Source organism: Dipodomys spectabilis, unplaced genomic scaffold (genome assembly GCF_019054845.1).
Source record: "Dipodomys spectabilis isolate Male_0828 unplaced genomic scaffold, ASM1905484v1 ptg000174l, whole genome shotgun sequence".
NCBI classification, from domain to species: domain Eukaryota; kingdom Metazoa; phylum Chordata; class Mammalia; order Rodentia; family Heteromyidae; genus Dipodomys; species Dipodomys spectabilis.
Window position 1 is genome coordinate 6,180,038 of NW_024870851.1, and position 19,354 is coordinate 6,199,391.

At 38.7% G+C, this 19,354-nt stretch overlaps 1 protein-coding gene across 1 annotated transcript in view; it reads left to right on the plus strand.

Annotated features, from left to right (window-relative positions):
- Positions 1 to 19,354, plus strand: part of Lrp2 (LDL receptor related protein 2) — a 193,303-nt gene that overhangs the window by 11,613 nt on the left and 162,336 nt on the right. The gene's annotated exons all lie outside the window — the stretch shown is intronic.

The following is a 19,354-nucleotide window of genomic DNA, read 5'->3' on the forward strand; positions in this document are numbered from 1 at the left end:
TTATAAAAAAATGTATTTTTAAAATTTTTAATCAATTAATCAATCGATTAATTAATTAATATTTTAAACCAATTTTATCTCCATTATATGGTCCAAGTGACCACTATGTCTTGTCTGGATTATTGTTCTTATGGTCATCTGCTTCTCTCTTTCTTTCTGTCTGCTTCCACTGGTAACTATAGAAAGAAAGCCTCTTCTAACATCACAACCTTTCACTGCTTTAAAACTCCATTGGCAGCTGCTCCAGAGGCTCACGCCTGTAATCCTAGCTACTCAGGAGGCTGAGGCTATGATCTGAGGATCACAGTTCAAGGCCATCCTGGGCAGGAAGGTCTATGAGACTCTTATCTCCAGTTAACCACCAAAAACTGGAAGTGGCTGGCTCAAGTGCTAGGGTGCTTGCCTTGAGCTGAAGAGCTGAGGGACAGCGCCCAGGCCCAGAGTGCATGCCCCACAACCAACCAACGAAACAAAACCAACAAACCAAAAAGCTCCATTGGCTTCTGTTACATACCAGTTGAGTGGTCCAGAAGCAGACACTGAGAATGTAAGTGAAGTATAAGACATTTATTAATGTCAATGCCTGTGCAAGGAGAGAGTAAAGAGGGCTGGCAGAAGAAAACTTGAACTGTGATAAGACGTTGGGAAATCTAGTTGAGGCTGTGGAATAAGAGCTGGCTGTCTTGATTCAGGTTGAAATGGCCTTGCTCAGTCACTGGACATGGCTGCGGCTTTCTCCAGCAGAGACAGATCCTAAAGGAGCTGATTGTAGGTGACTATCTTCCTCTGCAGGTTGAAGAGGAACCCTAGTGGTGCCTCTCTACTTTCTCATTTCATAAATCCAAGTCCTACAAGATTCTCCCTGTCTGGCTTCTACACTACCTCCCAGACCTCACCTCCTTTTCTTTTCCCCTGCTCACATGCTCCAGGCACTGTTGCCCTAACGTGATGAGTGTTTCCAGGCCTCTGTACTTCCTTCTCTCTTCTTGAATGCTCTTGGCTCTGCATATCTTATTTGTTTTACCTCCTGCAAATCTTTGCTTATAGGTCATCTTCTCTCATTCTTTGCTGATTTCTTTTCTTTCCTCCTCCTCCTCTTCTTCCTCCTTCTTCTTCTTTAAAAATACCTCTTACCATCTGACATTAGGTGTATTAAGTTACATACGTATTATTTATTATTATTTTTTGGAGGGTCTTGAATTTAGGGCCTTGCACCTTTTGTTAACTGTTTTGCTCAAGGTTGGCTCTCTACCACTTGAGCCACATCTCCACTTCTGGCTTTTTGTTAGATAATTGGAAATAAGAGTTGGGGATTTGTCTGATTTTGAATCTTAATTCTCAGGTCTCAGCCTTCTGAGTAGTTAGGAATACAGACATGAGCCATAATTGTCTCCCATTGTCTTAACTTCTTCCATGAGGCAGGGATTTTAATCTTATTCATTGCTGTATCCTTAGGATATTAACTAGGACAAAATAAGGTTGAGTGAATGAATGCATAGATGCCTATATTGATTTTAAGAAGACACAATCTCCTAGCATTTGGGAGGCTGAGGCAGGAGGATTACAAGTTTGAGTCTTAGCCTGTGCTACATAGCAAGACTCTGTCTGAAAGTAAAATATAAAAAAAGGGCTGGGAGTATATTGCAGATGTAGAATACTTGGCATCCTCATCATCCTTATGTGTGTAGTATTGGCAGTTCTAAATTCCCCCAGCCCCCTGGAGGCCCATCAGGATCTGATGGAGAAAAAAAGAAAATTGCTGTCTCTATCCAAGCAAGTGGCTTAGCAACGCTGTTTCTTTCCATTTGACTGTCCTCTTCTCTCCCTCCTTGCCCACCCCTACTGGTGAGCCCCGACGTGTTTGAGAGTAGCCGTATCTGTATCTGTCTTTTTAACTTCTCTCTCAGACCCTTGGTAACCCTCAGAATTCCCCAGTACATAGAGAACGGGTTATTCTGCTGTTTTTAAATCCCAGATTTTATACAGTAGCTCTTATAAAAAGATAAGCCGGAGTTTTTCCACATTATATTTGTGGACTGCCATTCTGTATTTAAACAGAACACAAAAGAAAGCTGTCTGAGACCACTGCACAGTGAAAACAGCCTGGATGAGACAAAAGGCCCTCTTTGAAGAGAGAGTGGCTTCCCAACTCAGGGAGGCCTTGAGACCCAGGACGGAGGTGGGAAGACCCTCCCATGTCCAGTCAGGACATTCATGAGTCTTGTTCCTGATGAATGAAGGAAAAATGGGTCCAACCAAAGGGCCTCAGGTTACTGAAAAAGGCCCGTTAGGTGCTTGTGCTATGGGCTGTTTTTCTTGATTCAGTTCCTCTTCTTTTGAGGACTCTAGTAAATAAGTTTGAGACAGAGGGATGGCTGAGTTACATGCATGCTCATGTAGAGAAGTTGGAGGAATGAATGAAAAGAATAATGACTGCAATTTTTAGTGTCTTCTCTGAACCCGGCCTAGATAGTCCTAAGTGTGTTTGAGGTATTAGTTCACCTGCTTTATCAACAGTACAACTTTTTCTGGGTAAAATACCAATGCAAAAACAGGTAGGGTCTTTGCTCAAAGGCATTCAGTTACTAAATGGTAGAAACAAGGTTTGAACTCAGAACCCTAGTTTGTGTTTGATGTTGCCCTGGTAAGTAGAAGGATTCCTTTGTACATGATCAAATAAACCCTTGATAAATGCTAAAACCCTTCCTTATGATAAAGTTACTCATCTTAGAGGCTGGTACCGTCTCAGCTCAGCCTTGGGACATTTTAGTGCCACTTTCAGAAGTTCTTTAATTCTTTCATCATATATTGATGGAGACCTTATGCTCCAGCCATGATATAGCTAGATACTGTGAGTATAATGTTTCCCTTGACATAGACCTTGTCCTATACAGCTTCATTTTGAAAAGAGTTCATTTCTCCTTCAACCTCACCTTCTTTTCTATTCTCTTTAGTACAGACTGATTTTTTTTCCTGCTGTGTTGCTCCTAAACTACCATGATATTATCTAGGAACACCATTTTCTCCTTAATTACACAGCTTTTAATTCAAAACACCCATATCAGAGAGTTCTATTTAAGGTTTAGTAAGGGATAGCAGAGACATAGAGATTTTCAAGGGATTTTCTTGCTTGATGTTGGTAGGAAAAAATTCAAAGTTCTCTTATATGAAGTGGTAGAAGAAGATAATGTACAACCAAATGAGAAAAGTCTCTCTGCACCCCCGAGGAGGCTGTTCTTGTGGGTTCAAAGACGTTATCTCTTCCTTGCCAAACACGTTTAAAGGTCTCCTGGCTCCATAGCATCTGTCTCTGTGGTCAGAGGTCTGTTCTGTCATCATTAAAGCTAGTTCTTCAGAGGAAGTCATTGGTTCTTTCTGAAACCTCTGGTTACAAAGCATAAATGTTTTCTGTAGCAGGGAAAACTCATTGGTTGAACTAGTAATTCATAATAATTGTCAGAAGAAGGCTCGGAGGGAATAGGACTCAAGCTGGGAGAAGGAGAGGTGGTGCCCACCGGTAACAGTGAGCATTCAGGAGGCTGAGAAGAGGATCTTGAGTTCCATGTCAACCTGGGCTATGTAATGTGATCCTGGAAAGAGAGAAGAGGAGGGGGGGAGGGAGGGGGAGGGAGAGACAAAGTTGGTATGTTTTGATAGTGTCTAAGAAATTTTTTAAAAGCCTAATAAGCAAAAAGGCACACACATAATTCTGAGTCAATTGTTAAATGCTTAACTGAAAAGTGGCTAATGGCTTTTGCAACAAAATTCTGGATGTTTTTTTCTAGCTCACTTCTGACATGAAAAATTTACTTCTTTAATATTTGGTGCAGTGAGGTGTTGAAAGAATTTGCTAAGTAATCACTGGAAGTTGAGAATCTAGTGAAAAACAAAATTCACAGCTTAAAAATTGAACCTACTAACTGGAAGGCAGTGAAAGTTTGATTCTCCCTGCTGTAAATAATTAAACCAACAAAAGCACACATGGTGTCAAGAGAAACTCCTTACTAAGAAGGATGCATTTGCAGTGGACTTGTGCACTTCTCTGCAAAGAAATGTCATCAGAGAGGTCTTTAACTGTAGATTCCATGTGCAATAAAAACCCACTGTAATCTAGATTAGTTTTTCAAGCATTTAGATGTGATTAAAGGAGAGAAGAAGAGAATGTAGAGGGACAAAGTTTTACTAAGGCCTTAACACTCTTTAGGAGGTCTAAGTGATTTGTCAAAGTGACCTGGAACTTTGGTCTCTTCCAGAGCTTTTCTGCTTCATGAACACATCAGCAGATCAAAGACAGCGGGCTCTATTTGTGTACAATAGAGCCACTAATTGAGAATTGGATGGACTGGACACATATAGGATGTATTTCTGATTTTTTCCCCCTAACGCTGCTAATTTTCTTACCTCCCCCTGTCATTTTTGTAGTGGTGGTATGGTGGTGGTGGTGGTTGGGGTTGACTTTAATTTTTCTAAATGTGAAGTAGAGGATTCGATGTTACAGTTTTCATAGAGGAAGGCTCTGAGTATTAATATTTGATATTTATTAATTTACCTATTTCTTTATGAGAAATGATCTTGCTATGTATACAACCCAGGTTGGCCTTACACTCATGATCCTCCTGCTTCAGTCTCCTGATGGCCAAGATTATAGCTTGTTACAACATGCCTAGATGAGTATTGGCACTTACAAAGTGTGTTGATTTATAAAGGAAACATGTAATTGACATGTCTGTGTACATTTTATAATAAAAAGTGTGTTTTTTTTGGTACTGGGGATTGAACCCAGGACATATCATTTATGCCCCAATGAACACCTATTTCTAGGTGTTGTATTTATTTGTATAATCATCACAATCAGGATTAGAACAATTCAACCTCCATCAAATATCCTGTGCCATTCCTTTATGCTTTTAAAGTTTTCTTTTTAGAAAACTCACTTTCTCATATGAAAGTTCCAATGACTTTCATTTGTTCATTTTCATTCAAGAAGTATTTCTTGCTCATTTTTGAGGCAACTCAAAATGACACAGTTGGTGAGGGTGCGTAGTTGGCTTTCTTTTATTATAACAGAGGGGATCCCCTACCTCCCCCTCCCAAGTGATGGCAGCTCTTTCAGAATAGCTACATAAGAAATGTTGCTTGTTGCTAGATTGGAATCTGCAAAGAAAACACACTCAACTATCTCCTTTGAAAGGAAGGACAGAGGTTTATTTTTTATTTAACAATTTACCCCTTGACACCTGGGAAATGATTAGTTGATGTTTTCAAAGAAGATTAAGTCAGTGTGGTTCATTAACTGTGGTAATCAGCTGACTTGAATCAATTAACTCTTTGTTAACAATTTCCATTAAATTTGTAAATAAATTAGTAAATTGCACCCTTAAGATTAAAGGCTACTTGCTGATTTATTTTGTTGATGACAAATTAGAGATAGTTTTTCTTTTCATCTCATACCCTCCCTGCCAGCCTTACGCTAATAAGGAGAATACTAAAGCCAATTTTAGTTTGAGAGTGACACTTGAGGATAATGTCTAATATATGGTTTTAAAGAAAAGTTGGACTTCAAGACTCCTTGCTTCTTCATTTCAGCCTGTTTTGAAAGAAAGACTTAGGAGAATGAAACTTTTTTTTTTCTTTTTCTTTTTTTTTTTTTTTGGGTCCGGTCGTGGGGCCTGAACTCTGGGCCTGGGCGCCGTCCTCAGCTCTTCAGCTCAATGCTGGCACTCTACCACTTGAGCCACAGTGCCACTTTTGGTCTTCTGAGTGGTTTATTGGAGATAAGAGTCTCACGGGCTTTCCTGCTGGAGCTGGCTTTGAGCTGTGATTCTCAGATCTCAGCCTCCTGAGTAGCGAGGATTACAGGTGTGAGCCACCAGTGCCTGACAGTTGATATTTTATTATGTGTATTTTCTAGTATAATTTATTACTACAACCATTACTTTTTTCAGCATTAAAATACCAAGATTCTATTTTAATGCATGTTTAGAATTTTATAATTGTAATGGTAACAAAAGTTTTTTTTTACTTTAACTTACGATACTAAAAACATAGATTAGGGAAAATCTGTAAAATACAGATTAGCAAAATATTAGGAAATCTATGCTCCTTTTAAAATTTCTGTTTTGGACAGTGGCTGCAAATAAACCGGATTTTCTTTAAGCTGCTACTAATATTTGGGCAACAAAAATTCTCCATATTTGGGCCGAAGCAGAGCATCACTTATCATAAGTAGGTATCAGTTGGTGACAATATAATGTTGATTCAGTGTCAACAAGCCTCTGAGTTGTTTTGCGTCATTACAACCCCATTATAACACTACGTGATGACATTTATAGTGCCTGAAGTGATTTGGAGGCCTATAAATGCCATCAGAACCCAGGCATGACAAGGCAGGGCCAAAAGACTCAGTACAACAGATAACCTGCCTGGCAGATAGGTCCTAAAGTTGTCTTTGCTTAGTCTGTGATGATTAGCTCAGTGGAAGAAATACAAGAAGTTTAGTATTGTTCTACCATAAGACTTTGCAAATACAGGGGCTGGGAAGGTAGCTCAGTGGTAGAGCACTTGCCTTGCATGCCTGAGGCCCTGGGTTCGATTCCTCAGCACCACATAAGCAAAAAGAAAAAAAGCCAGAAGTGGTGCTGTGGTTCAAGTGGTAGAGCGCTAGCATTGAGCTGAAGAGCTGAGGGACAGCTCCCAGGCCCAGAGTTCAGGCCTCATGACCGGACCCAAAACAAAACAAAACAAAAGACTTTGCAAATACAAACTAACAAAATCAGCTTTAGCTTTACCTGTGAAATTAAAAATTGTGATCAGGGTTTGGGGTCTAATTCAGTAGTAGAGAGCTTGTCTAGCAAGCTCTACTCAGGCTCTATATACCCAGCATCACACATACAAAAAATCATGATTGTACTTATTCACATATTGCAAAATTTTGATTTATAGAATCAAATGTTCTCTTGTAGCCAACCCTTCTTTTCTTTTCTCCCTTCCACTCGCTTCTCGCTTCCCACCTCTTTTCCTTCCTTCTTTCTGCTTCCAGGCTTTAGTTTACTAGATGATTGGTTAAAGTTTTGTTCAGGAGAAGTACCTAAAGCGTATTGGTGGAAATCTTTTGGCACCCTTGCTATGCAATATTTCTTTGTTCTGTTTTTTCATTGCTGGAGGTTGAACCCAGGGCTTGGCACATGCTAGGCAAACTTCTACTTATGAGTTACACTCCCAGCCCTTTTGATTTCTTTAACTAATTAATAGATAAATTAATTTTTATTAATGTGTTGTACAGAAGGGCTACTGTTTCATAAGACAAGTAATGAGTACATTTCTTTTTTGGACAATGTCACCCCCCACCCTTTTTTTTTTTTCTTATCCTGAACTCTGATCCTTGGCGCTGTCCCTGAGATCCTTTCACTCAACCACTTGAGCCACAGTGCTACTTCCAGCTTTTTCTGTGATTAATTGGAGATACGAGTCTCTCGGGCTTTCCTGCTTGGGCTGGCTTTGAACTGTAATTCTCAGATCTCAGCCTCCTGAGTAGCTAGGATTACAGGTGTGAGCCAACAACAGGAAAAAAAAATCCCTTGTTTCCATTTCTTGGAGTTCATTTCAATAAATAGTATTTTAAATGCTCAGAGAAGTAACACCTTTGAGTTTCTCCCCTAGGGTATCCTCCTTTAGTCTGTTTGTGTGTAGATGCCTAGAGTCTTCTATGGACTATTATGTATATTTATACTATAGATCTAGTTTCCACATAAGAGAGAAAACACATGTCATTTGTATGAGCTTGGCTTACCTCATTTAGCATGATTTGTTTTAGGTCTATCCATTTTCTGCAAAAGACATAATCTTATTCTTTCTAATGGATGAGTAAAAGTCCATTTTATATATATATATATATAGCACTTTATTTTCATGCACTTCTGTCATAGGGTATCTGGGCTGTTTCTATAACTTGGCTATTGTAAATAATTTAGCAATGCACATGGATGTGCAAGTGTTTTTATTGTATCCTGGCTTGTGGGGTTCTGGGTAGAAGCCCAGGAGTGTTATGGCTGGGTCATAGGGAAGTTCTATGTTAAGTTTTTTTTTTTTAAGTAACTTCCAAACTGCCTTCCAGAGTGGTTGTAGTAGTTTACATTCCCACCAATAGTGCATAGGGTTCCATTTTCCCCACAGCCCTACCAGCATTTACTGTTGTTTGAGTTCTTGATATTGGCCATTCTAACTGGGGTGAGATGGGATCTCAGTTGTTTTGGTTTGCATTTCCTTTATGGTCAGAGATGTTTGATGTGTCTATTTGCCATTCTTACTTCTTCTGAGAAGTTTCTCTTAAGCTTCTTTGCCCATTTATTAATTAGTTTGTTCATTTTGGGGGAGGTGTTGGTTTTTTGAGCTCCTTGCATATTTTGGATAGTAGGCTTTTATTGGATGTATTGCTAGTGAAAATCTTCTCCCAGTCTGTTGGCTGTCTTTCTAGTTTAGTAGCTATGTCCTTTGCTGTGCAAAAACTTATTTTCATTCAATCCCTTCTGTCAAGTCTCTCTCCTATTTGCTATGTCCCTGGGACTAAAAAAATTCTACCTATGCTATAACTTCTAATATTTCTCCTACTCCATCTTTTAAAAATTATTTATTTGAAAATGCTAAAACCAGAGAGATTCCAGTTACATAAGTCAGGAAAAGAGTACATTTCCTTTTGGACAATGTCACCCTTTCCTTGGCTATCTCCTTGTTTTTCCCTCCAACTCTATCTTGCAGTAGTTTCAAAGTTTCTGGTCTGATGTTGGGTCTTTGATCCACGTTGAGTTAATACTGGTTCATGGTGACAAATAGGAATACAATTTTAGGGATGCTTAGGTTTCCCAACACTGATTATTGAAGAGGCTATCTTTTTTTTCTCCTTACCATATATCTTTGGCTTTTTTGTTAAATACCAAATAACTGTAGATATATGACTTTATTTCTGAGTCTTCTAGTCTATTCCATTGATCTTCTGGCCTGTTTTTTTGTTCCAAGCTGTTTTTGTTATTATAGCTCTATAATAGAGGTTGAGGTTTGGGACTGTGATACCACAGCAATGCATTTTTTTTTTTTTTTGCCTAGAATTTCTTTGTTGTTCCGTATGAATTTTTGGATTGTTTTCTCTGTCTCAGTGAAGAACATCAATGGGGTTTTGATAGGGATTATGTTAAATTTGTAGATCATCTTTAGCAGTATAGCTATTTTCACAATATTAATTCTACCTATCCATGAACATAAGAGGTCTTTATATTTCCTGATGTCTTCTATAACTTCTTTCTTCTGATTTTTATAATTTTCACTATAGAGATCTTTGCTTCTCTGGTTAGGTTTATTACTAAATATTCTATTTTTGTTTTTTGAGGCTTTTGCAAATGGAATTGTGTCCCTAATTTCCCTCTTTGCTTTTACACTGTTAGTATACAGAAAGGCTTCTGATTTTTATGGGTTGATTTTTGTATGCTGCTATTGTGCCAAAGTTATTGATCAGTTCTACGAGCTTAGGGATGGAGTCTCTTGGGTCCTTGAGATATAAGATCATACCATCTATAAATAGGGATAGTTTGATTTCTTCTTTTTCTATGCGAATCCCTTTTATGTCCTTCTCTTGCTTGGAGCTAGGAGCTCCAGAATTATATTGAAAAGTAGTGGAGAAAGTGTGGACATCCTTGCATTGTTTTTGATTTTAGAAGAAATGGTTCTAGTTTTTCACCATTTAGTGTAATGTTTGCCGTTGATCTGTTATATAGCTTTTATTATTTTGAGGTATCTCCCTTCTGTTCCTAGCCTCTCCAGAACTTTCAACATGAATGAGTGTCAGGTTTTGTCAAAGGCCTTTTCTGTAACTATTGAGATGGTCATGCGGTTTCTTGCCTTTGGTTCTGTTAATGTGTTTTTTGATTTAAATATATGATCACACTATACGATTTCTATTGATTGGTTGTTGAATTCCATTGGCTAGTATTTTATTAAAGAGTTTTGCATTTATGTTCATCAGAAAGAGTGGTCTATACTGGGTCTTTACATGGTTTTTGGATGAGTGTAGTCCTGGCATTATAAGGACTGGCAAAAAAATGTGCTTGATCTTTCCATTTCTATTGCATGGAAATGTTTGAGGAGTATTGATTGGTGTTAATTTGTCTTTAAAGGTCTTGTAGAATTAAGCTGTGAATCTATCAGGACCTGGATATTTTCTTGCTGGATGCCTTACTTTCTTGATCTCATTGTTTGATATAGGTCTGTTTAAGTGGTTTATATCTTTTTGGTTCAGCTTAGGCAGCTTGAATGTCTGTAGAAATTCATCCATTTCCTCTAGATTTTCCATCTTACTTGTGTATAGTTTTTGAAAGAAGTCCCTCATAACCTTTTGAGAATGTTTATCATCTCTAGTTTTGTCCATTTGAATCATTTCTCTCTTTTTTTTGAGGGGGGGTGTCAACTTAGCTAAGGGTCTGTAAATTTTATTAATTTTCTCAGAGAACCAGTTTTTGTTTTGTTGATTCTATGTTTATTTTATTTTTGAGATAGGATCTCATTGCTACCTTTGTCCTGACTAGTGTTAAAGTCATGATCCTCTTGCTTCTGCTTTCTTGAGTGGCTGGGATTATAGGCCTGTATCATCACAACTGGCTTGCACAGTATTTCTTAAGATTTGAAGAAAGTTCTTACTTTGTTGACAGAAACCATGATGATCATAGCTAAAATGTCACTTTTCAGTCATAAATATGCATACTTCACTATTCTCCTAACAAACGAACTATTGATAAGCTCTATGTTTATGTAACTAACAATGTAATGTAATGATCCCTTCCAGAAGTATTAATACTAATGATGGTCATCAGAGTTATTTTATTGGTGTTGAAGCTTCTGTTGCATCGGTGTAACTTTTGCATACACACATGTACTTATATACATATATATATATATGTATCTTCTTCTGAAAATATACACAGACTGGGAAGTAACTTAGCTCCAAGCATGTGATTTTTGACTTTTAAACATACATAGAAATTATATAGTAGTCTAGTTTGGATTTGAGTCATAGCTAAATAGATATGTTGCTCTTTAGTACCATCTTGAAGTTAGGGTACAACATACTGGATATAATTTAAACCAAATTTGGGGCACAAGATGCTCAGTCTTATTAAAATTTAAGCTTCTGGAGAGTGATTGTAACCTTGAAACCTCTCATTTCTGCTCTCTTTCTCTCTCTTGTTCTGTTGCCTCTTTTTTCTCTTTTCATGTCTTTAGAGCTTGTTGTGTAAGCATTGTGACATAAGAACCAAATAAGACCCAAATAGAATAGAGTCAAGAGAGAAGGAATGCAGCAAGGTGTTCATTTGACTCGGCCAAAAGATCTTAAAGAAATTAGTGACTGTGGTGACTTTCATATCTACCAATTGAAAGTCAAATACCTTCTCCTTTACTGCTGTAGTCATAATTTGCAGTGTCAGCCATGGCTTATTTGCTAGTCAGGTGATATCATCTATTAAGATGACCAAAGTAACAGTGATGCCTGTGCTGTGACAATGTCATGTCAGTTTCACTTATAGTTCAACACCTGGGTCTAATGATTCAGAAAACCTGTGGTTAAACACTGCGGCTTGTGCTGAGAGCTGGCCTGTTGTATCATTTAAGCCCTTAGGCAAGAAAGCTCCCTGCCCGGAAATGTGTGAAGTCATAAATTTCTTGTGAGCATCTTTTTTTTTTTTTTTGTGCTTTAGTCCATTCAACCGTTTCCCCAATAATTTCCATTGCTGTAATCAAAAAAGACATATTGGAATCTTTTGGGTGGTTGAGATTGGAAATCAATTTTCAAATGGGAGGTGATTTACAGTTTTAGTATGGAGCATGAGAAATCATGAAGTGTTGAAGGGCTTTTTCCTCTTTTCTGAAGTAGTTTGATTCATTGGGTCCTTATTTATCAGGGCAGGCAGACCATCTTAAATTGTCTTCTGTTTAGATAGTGTTCTTTTCAACAACCTATAAGTGTAACTCTTGTGCCATTAAAGATGTAAATAACCAGTTAGTCTCTAACAGGGGTTGGGATGGGGTGGGGAAGGTTTGGGCTTAGCTTTAGGGGGAGTCTTTCTATACGACCTAGCATTTCCTGGGTGACTTAGGAGATAAAGCACAGCCCCGCATGAATAATTCACAGTAAGCACATAACTGCATATTAATGCAGTTTCAGTGCTTTGGTAGTTGCTGGAAGGAAGTTTCATTGCTGAGTATTAATGGTAACATCTTGGAGAGTCTTTTGAATGGGGCATGTGAGGGATTGTAAATTTATAATTAATTTTGTGAGTGGATATGATTAGCATGAAGAGGATAAAACTTAACCGATTGGTATGATTTTCTTCCGATGATTTTATGAACAGAAGAGGACTGCGTGACAAAGATGGTGTATTTATGGCTTTGTTTGTCATAGCCATAGTCCTTTTGCATTAATCAACTGCTTGAGGATTTTCAGCTTGTTTTCGCCTCTTGAATGGGGAGCATTCCAGGGCATTGCAGGCCTCCCTGGAACTTAGATTCTTTATCAGGCTCCCAGGGTAGTTCATTTGAAGTTGCTGGTACCAGTGGCTGGCTGCAGCATGATATTGCTCAATTCTAAGTCCTCTTATTGATGGGTAGAAAAGATTGAATTGCTGTTTAAGAAATTTTATGATCATAGGAAGGGAACAATTTAGTATAGGAGGTTTTTCTTAGATGATCCCTTTCGTGTGCTTAAGACACTTTGAACTCTTGACTGTTCAAGCTACTTAGAGGTTATGAGTTGGTCTTCACTGGGGATGGTAGCAACATCTTCGTGAGTGTATGGCCATATACAGGAGTGCTTTTTATTGTCACAGTGATGGGGGTGGGAGAGGGGAAGGAGAGCCAGGGGTGCTCCACATTCTGCTTTGCTTATTACAGTTCTACACAGTAAGTAACTATCCAAATGCCCACAGAACCCTGAGAAACATGATTCTGCTTATAGATAGTTTGTGTAGTACAAACAGCCTGACTTACAGAGGCAGGAGCTTCTCAATGAAAAACAAGCAGTATATAAGGGACCAGTGAATGGGAGAAAGGCAGGTTCCTGGGGGTTAAATGAACACAGAGAAGAATAGACTGGTTATGGAAGATGATAACTTCACTTCCTTCCAAGAGCATATAGAGACCATGCACAGAATGCGTCTTATTATTCTGCTGGCTTTTGGTCATTGAAAAGGCAGTATTTGAGTAAACAGTCTATCTGGCTGTCTGAATCCTATGGACGGGATGCACATTTAGCTTGGAGTGGATGGTGGGCAAATATCACTAGGGCTTGGGTGGTGGTACTCCGTGGAACCTGTTGGCAATATGCCATACAAGTGGAGGCTCGGATCAGGCCTGGGGGAATAGCAGGGGGATGCCAGGCAAGCTAAATCTCTGCTAGCAGCCTTTTGGGAAATCACCCTTCAGCCTACTCCCTGGCTCATGCTGCGGGCCAGGTCTTGGGGAGTGAAGCAGAGCTCTATGTCTCTCTCATGGTAACTGTCTGTGTGCTAGTTCAGGCTTTCTCTACCCAGAGTAGCCTTAGTTTGAACATAATTTCTGGCAAAGATGACTATTCTTTCACACCTTTGATGGTATCATTTAAATTAGTTAATTGGTTTTTTTTTTTTTTTGAGACAGGGTCTCATCTGTAGCTCTGGCTGTCCTCAAATTAGGAACCTTTTTGCTTCTGCCTCCCAAGGTCTGGGACTACAAGTGTGTCACCCAGCTTGGCAATGTTGATGTTGTCATTCTTTTGCTAGGCTTTTTCATCTTCTCAGCCTAGTTGCCCTAGTTTGCTAGATGTTCCCTTTGCTGGGGCCATAGAGGCCTGCTCACAATACCTTCACCCATGCTGAGCTATCCTTCTGATCCCACCTTACCCATTCAAGGAGTATGGGGCCACATTAGAAGAAAGCCAAGCAAGCACTGAAAAATCCTCAAGGGGAAGAAAGTGACCCTCTTTTCATCTACCCAAGTGCTGCTCATTCACAAATTCCTAGCATTGTCCTCCTTTACTCCAGCTGAGGTACTAGCCACACCATCTCCTGCAATTTTAGTTAATTCTAGGTATGTCTGGTTAAAAACCTACTACCATCAGGGGCTAGGAAGGTGGCTCAGTGGTAGAGCGCTTGCCTTGCATGCATGAGGCCCTGGGTTCGACTCCTCAGCACCACATAAGCAAAAAAAAAAAAAAAAAAGAAAAAAGCTGGAGGTGGCGCTGTGGCTCAAGTGGTAGAGCGTTAGTCTTGAGCTGACGAGCTGAGGGACAGTGTCCAGGCCCAGAGTTCAGGCCCCACGACCCAACCCTTCCCCCCCCCCCCCCCCAAACAAAACAAAACCTACTACCATCAGGCACAGCTTTGGAGCCAGACTGCTTAGGGGGTGGATCCCTGTTCCAGTATCTACTAGCTGTGAGATTTGTCTGTGAAATGGTTATGAATCCTGTCTGATCAAGTCCATGGAAATGATGTAGAACATCGCTGGCAAGTTCTGGATGAATGGGAGCGTGTCATTTGTTGCATGGAAAGCAGGATGATGAAGAAGCCTACAGGGACGAGAACCTCACAGGTTCTATATCTGAAGTGGAGTAACATCTTCATTGTTGTGGTTCTGAGGGAAGTAGATTATCACCGAGGCTCAGTTTCCCCTCCCATTACATAAGGATGACTCATTCTTTGTGTAGTTCTACATGGATATACATAAAACTTAGTTTAATATTGGCTCATAGTCGAAACACAATAGATAACAACTTTAGTTGCTGCATAGGGGTTTAATCAATAATGCCTAAGTAACTTTTCTTCCTGTAAAGTATAAGCTTTATGAGAAAAAGGGACCATATTTTAACTAACACAAGTACTGTTCAAACTTTTCCATGAAGTAAAAATGGAAGGATCACTACCAAACATACTTTATAAAGCAAGTGTTACAGTCAGCTCCAAGCCAGGTAGGAATCCAAACTAAAAAGAGAACTATAGACCAATCTCTAGGATGAATGTACATGCAAAGCTCCTTAATAAAATGTTTACCAACAGAATTCAACAACTAGACAAAAAACATACATTATGATCAAGCAGGTTTTATCTCAGAGGTGCAAGGCTGGTTTAATATACATAAGCCAATAAACATACATCACATTAACAGAACCAAAGACAAGAATCACATTGTACTTCCCTATGACCCAGAATATTACGTCAGGATACAGTAAATACACTTGCACATCCATGTTCATTTCTGCACTATTCAAAATACCCCAATTATAGAAATAGTCCAGATGCCTTAGAGTTGATGGTTCTCAGCTTCCTGAGTAGCTAGGATTACAATCATGAGCCAATGTTTCTCTGCTAGAATCATTTATTTTTGGGGGGTCCGATCGTGGGGCCTGAACTCTGGGTCTGGGCACTGTCCCTCAGCTCTTCAGCTCAAGGCTAGCACTCTACCACTTGAGCCACAGCGCCACTTCCGGCTTTTTCTTTTTGCTGATGTGGTGCTGAGGAATCGAACCCAGGGCCTCAGGCATGCAAGGCAAGCACTCTACCACTGAGCCAACTTCCCAGCCCCTCATTTATTTTATTTTATTTTATATTTTTGGTTGTGGGGCTTGAACTCTAGGCCTGAGCCCTGTCCCTCAGCAATTCAGCTCAAGGTGAACACTCTACCACTTGAGCCACAGCACCACTTCTGGTTTTCTGGTGGTTATTTGGAGATAAGAGTCTCATGGACTTCCCTGCTCGGGCTGGCTTTGAACCGTGATCCTTAGATCTCAGCTTCCTGAGTAGCTAGGATTAAAGGCATGAGCCACCAGCACCTGGAAAGAAATATATTTTTAATATTTTTTTGCTCTTAACAAAATATTACAAGCTCTGATAAAACAGTCTAATGATTTGTAGACTGGATAAAAATATGAGCTAATTTTAGCCCCCCTTTGGTAATCTGTTATCAAATCAGATAGAGAAGATATTCCATAGAAGTGAGCTATTCAATCCAGCACTGTTCCCTGCCTTGGACACAAGCTGCTGCTCCCTCCTCTTAGCACTTGCTGTTACCCTCATAGCTTATCTTAACATGTTCTTAGTCCAATACTGGAAACATGGGATATGGCCGTTTATAAAAAAAGATTATCCCAACCCTCCTTAAAAAAATGCATTTGATCTGGGCTCTGGTGGCTCACACCTGTAATCTTATTAGGAGGTTGAGATCTGAGGATCAAAGTTTGAAATCATCCGGGTTAGGAAAGTGTTTAATCACCAAAAAGTTGGAAGTAGAGCTGTAGCTCAAGTGGTAGAGCAAAGAAATTAAGAGACAGTGCCAAGGCTCTGAGCTCAAGTCCCAGTACTGGCATACACATACAAAATTACATTTGAGCTCTATAAGGTTTGGGAAACTATTGACATAAATTTTTTGGAAGGGATCAAAACTCGTGTATTTCTAATTTCATTTGTTGCTTTCATTGTCAGAATTTTTCTAGAGCTCAAGTTTTTTTAAGTGCCATATCAGTTGCTGAGTATTTTATTCTCCATTCAAAGTCTGAATGAGATGGATTCCATATCCGTCTGTCCAATGAATGAGCTCAGTCAAAATTGATACATAGTAAGTTTGGAAAATAAATCAAATTTTTACATTCAGTCTAGAGTTTAGTAGAAGAGAAAATTATTCTAGAGAAAAAGATCACTAGGTCAATGTGGTACAGATGCTGGCATAGAACTGGCAGGTGAAAATCCCTGCTTTCACTTTCTTGCTGATTGATTTTGGGAAAGTTACTGAACTGCTTTCTGCCTCAATTTCTGTGTTTGTAAAAAGTTTATAAGAGTGACATCTATCTCATAGGCTTTTGCTATGAGGATTGATAGTAACCGTTACAAGATTTCGGAGTAAAAACTACTTATTTAAAACACTACTTATTTAAAAAGCTATTTATTTAAAGCAGAAAATAATATATATCTAAACCAATTGAAATCAAAGCCACCTGCAGTCGTTATCAGATTCAACTTAGACCTTTTGACTATTTTTTTTTTAAACAGCACATAGTTTCTTTATAATAGAATGAATGATAAGCTTCTGACATCAGTTGTGGCTGGTTGCTGAGAGGCCACCCAGTAATGATAAAATAGCTGTTTGTTTTTTCTGGGGAGATATTTCCAAACAGTGGTCATTTAGGAGTTCTAACAGGCATGGAAGTTACCATGGAAAAGGTAAAGCTGACAAATGAATGATCATGGATCTCTTGATAAATTGAGTCAACTGGATATGATGCATGATTTTAGATAATGGAGTGATTGAGAAATAAACGGAAAATCAGTGCCTATAAAGAGTTACTTAACACAGCATTTTCCATCAGTTTCAGTTGTGTGTGTGTGTGTGTGTGTGTGTGTGATTTAAATAACTGGCATTGAGGTGTTTTAGAAATAGTTTTTGGGTCTGTATTTCATGCTCTTTTCATGATATATTTATAATGTATGATATATTTATAGTGTATGCTGCAAATAATATTTTAACAAAACAACCTGCCCCCTCAATCTGATTTGCAAATATAAGTTGCTTAAGAATTGACAATAATTGTATGTATTTTTCAAAGAAGGCAGTATAGTGTCCTGAGAATTGTCTTCTAGAAACTTAGTTTCTAAGTTTGTGCTGTTTTTTTTTCTTGCAGCAATATGAAGTATTTTTAAAATAAGAAGACTGTTCTTCACAGTTGTTATAATTTTTCAATCAGAACTGGTTAGATATTAAGGGAGACAAATGTGTTACATTGGCTTACTAACAATAGGCCTCATTGATAAAAGTGATTTAATGTATGTTGTGTTAATAGCTTAACCTCTGAAGCCCCTAATCTCCCATGGAAATATTGCTTTGTAGAACAAAATCCAATGAGAAGTTCTGGGATTCCAGAGTGAATTTGTACATTCCTTAGGGGCATTTTTGCAAGGGAGGTTGTTGTGTTTTAAAGGTAGTTGATAAGAGACCTGCACCACCAACCCCAGACCCGCACCACCAACCACCATCCTGCATTAGTCTATAGAAGGTATTTGGGTGTATGTACTCCTGTACCAGCCGGTACCACCATTTAGCCAAGTGAAGTTTCTGACCATTTGCAGCATACATTATAAATCAGGATGTCACTACCAGACAATCAGATTTGAGCATTCCGTGAACAAAGTAGCCTATATTTCCTAGGAATAGATCACTTCACTATGTTTATGTCACGCTGTCCATATGCCTGCATTTACACAAGTCAGGGTAACACATTGTTTATTTATTCTAGGAGTAGGTAAGTGATCTGTATATTTACCTAATTTGGGGTTCATTAGCCAAAAATTGAAGTGGGCAATTTAGCATGATTACTTTTATGGGGAGGAGAAGATAAAATTATTCTTCCAACTCTTGAAAGTGATTCCTCTATCCCTTGGGTTTGTGAAGCGATAATTTTGAGTCTTCTCCAAGTTGGGCTGGGGTTGGCTGTTCTCAAAAGAAATTTCCTATTTGGCACATAATGCGTGGGGAAGATTGCTGGCCAGATATATGCGGAAGCTTAGAGGATTTCCAACTGTCAAACGAGACCTCAGGAGAGACCCAGGAAAATAGCAGGATATGTTTGTTGAGTGAATGAAGTTAAGTGATACTCTTTCCAGTGACATGGGGGGTGTCCCTGCCACTTGGGGAATGTGATAATTTTAGGGCTAAGTTTGTACAGTCTAGTTAGTTGTTAAAAAATTGGTTTTGCTTTAAAATATATTTTCATGCTGGAGATATATTTTGGTAGCATACATAATTTAGAAAAATAATACAATAAAATATTTTTATTTGTGGAAATGACCTATTAGATTTGACATAGAAAATTGATGTTTCTCTTATTGTATATTTAGGGAGCTTGTAATTTTTTTTTTGATTTGGGTTTTTTTTTAAACAGTATTTTTTTTTTTCATCTTTTCTTTTTTGGTACTGGGGATCGAACACAGGACGTTGAACTTGCTAGGCAAGTGCTTTGCCACTGATCTACATCCCAGCCCTGTATTTTTTTTTTTTTTTTTTTTTAGCTATAAGTATTATTGTGATGAAAATATTTATAGTACTTAAACCTTTGTCAGTCCTGTGGTTAGAAAATTTTAGTTCTTGGTGCCTTTTATTTTCTTTTTCTAAGTAAAAATACCAAAACAAATACCTAGAGGTAAAATAAATCAAATAAATCATTGCTTTCTCCATTGGCCCATCAAGGTATCCTCTAACCTACTGTGCATGTAAATGACCTTTGTGGACACTGTCCCCTTCCCTCATGCTCTCCCAGTTTTTCCCTCCCATTCCCAGTAAATGACCTTCTTAAATT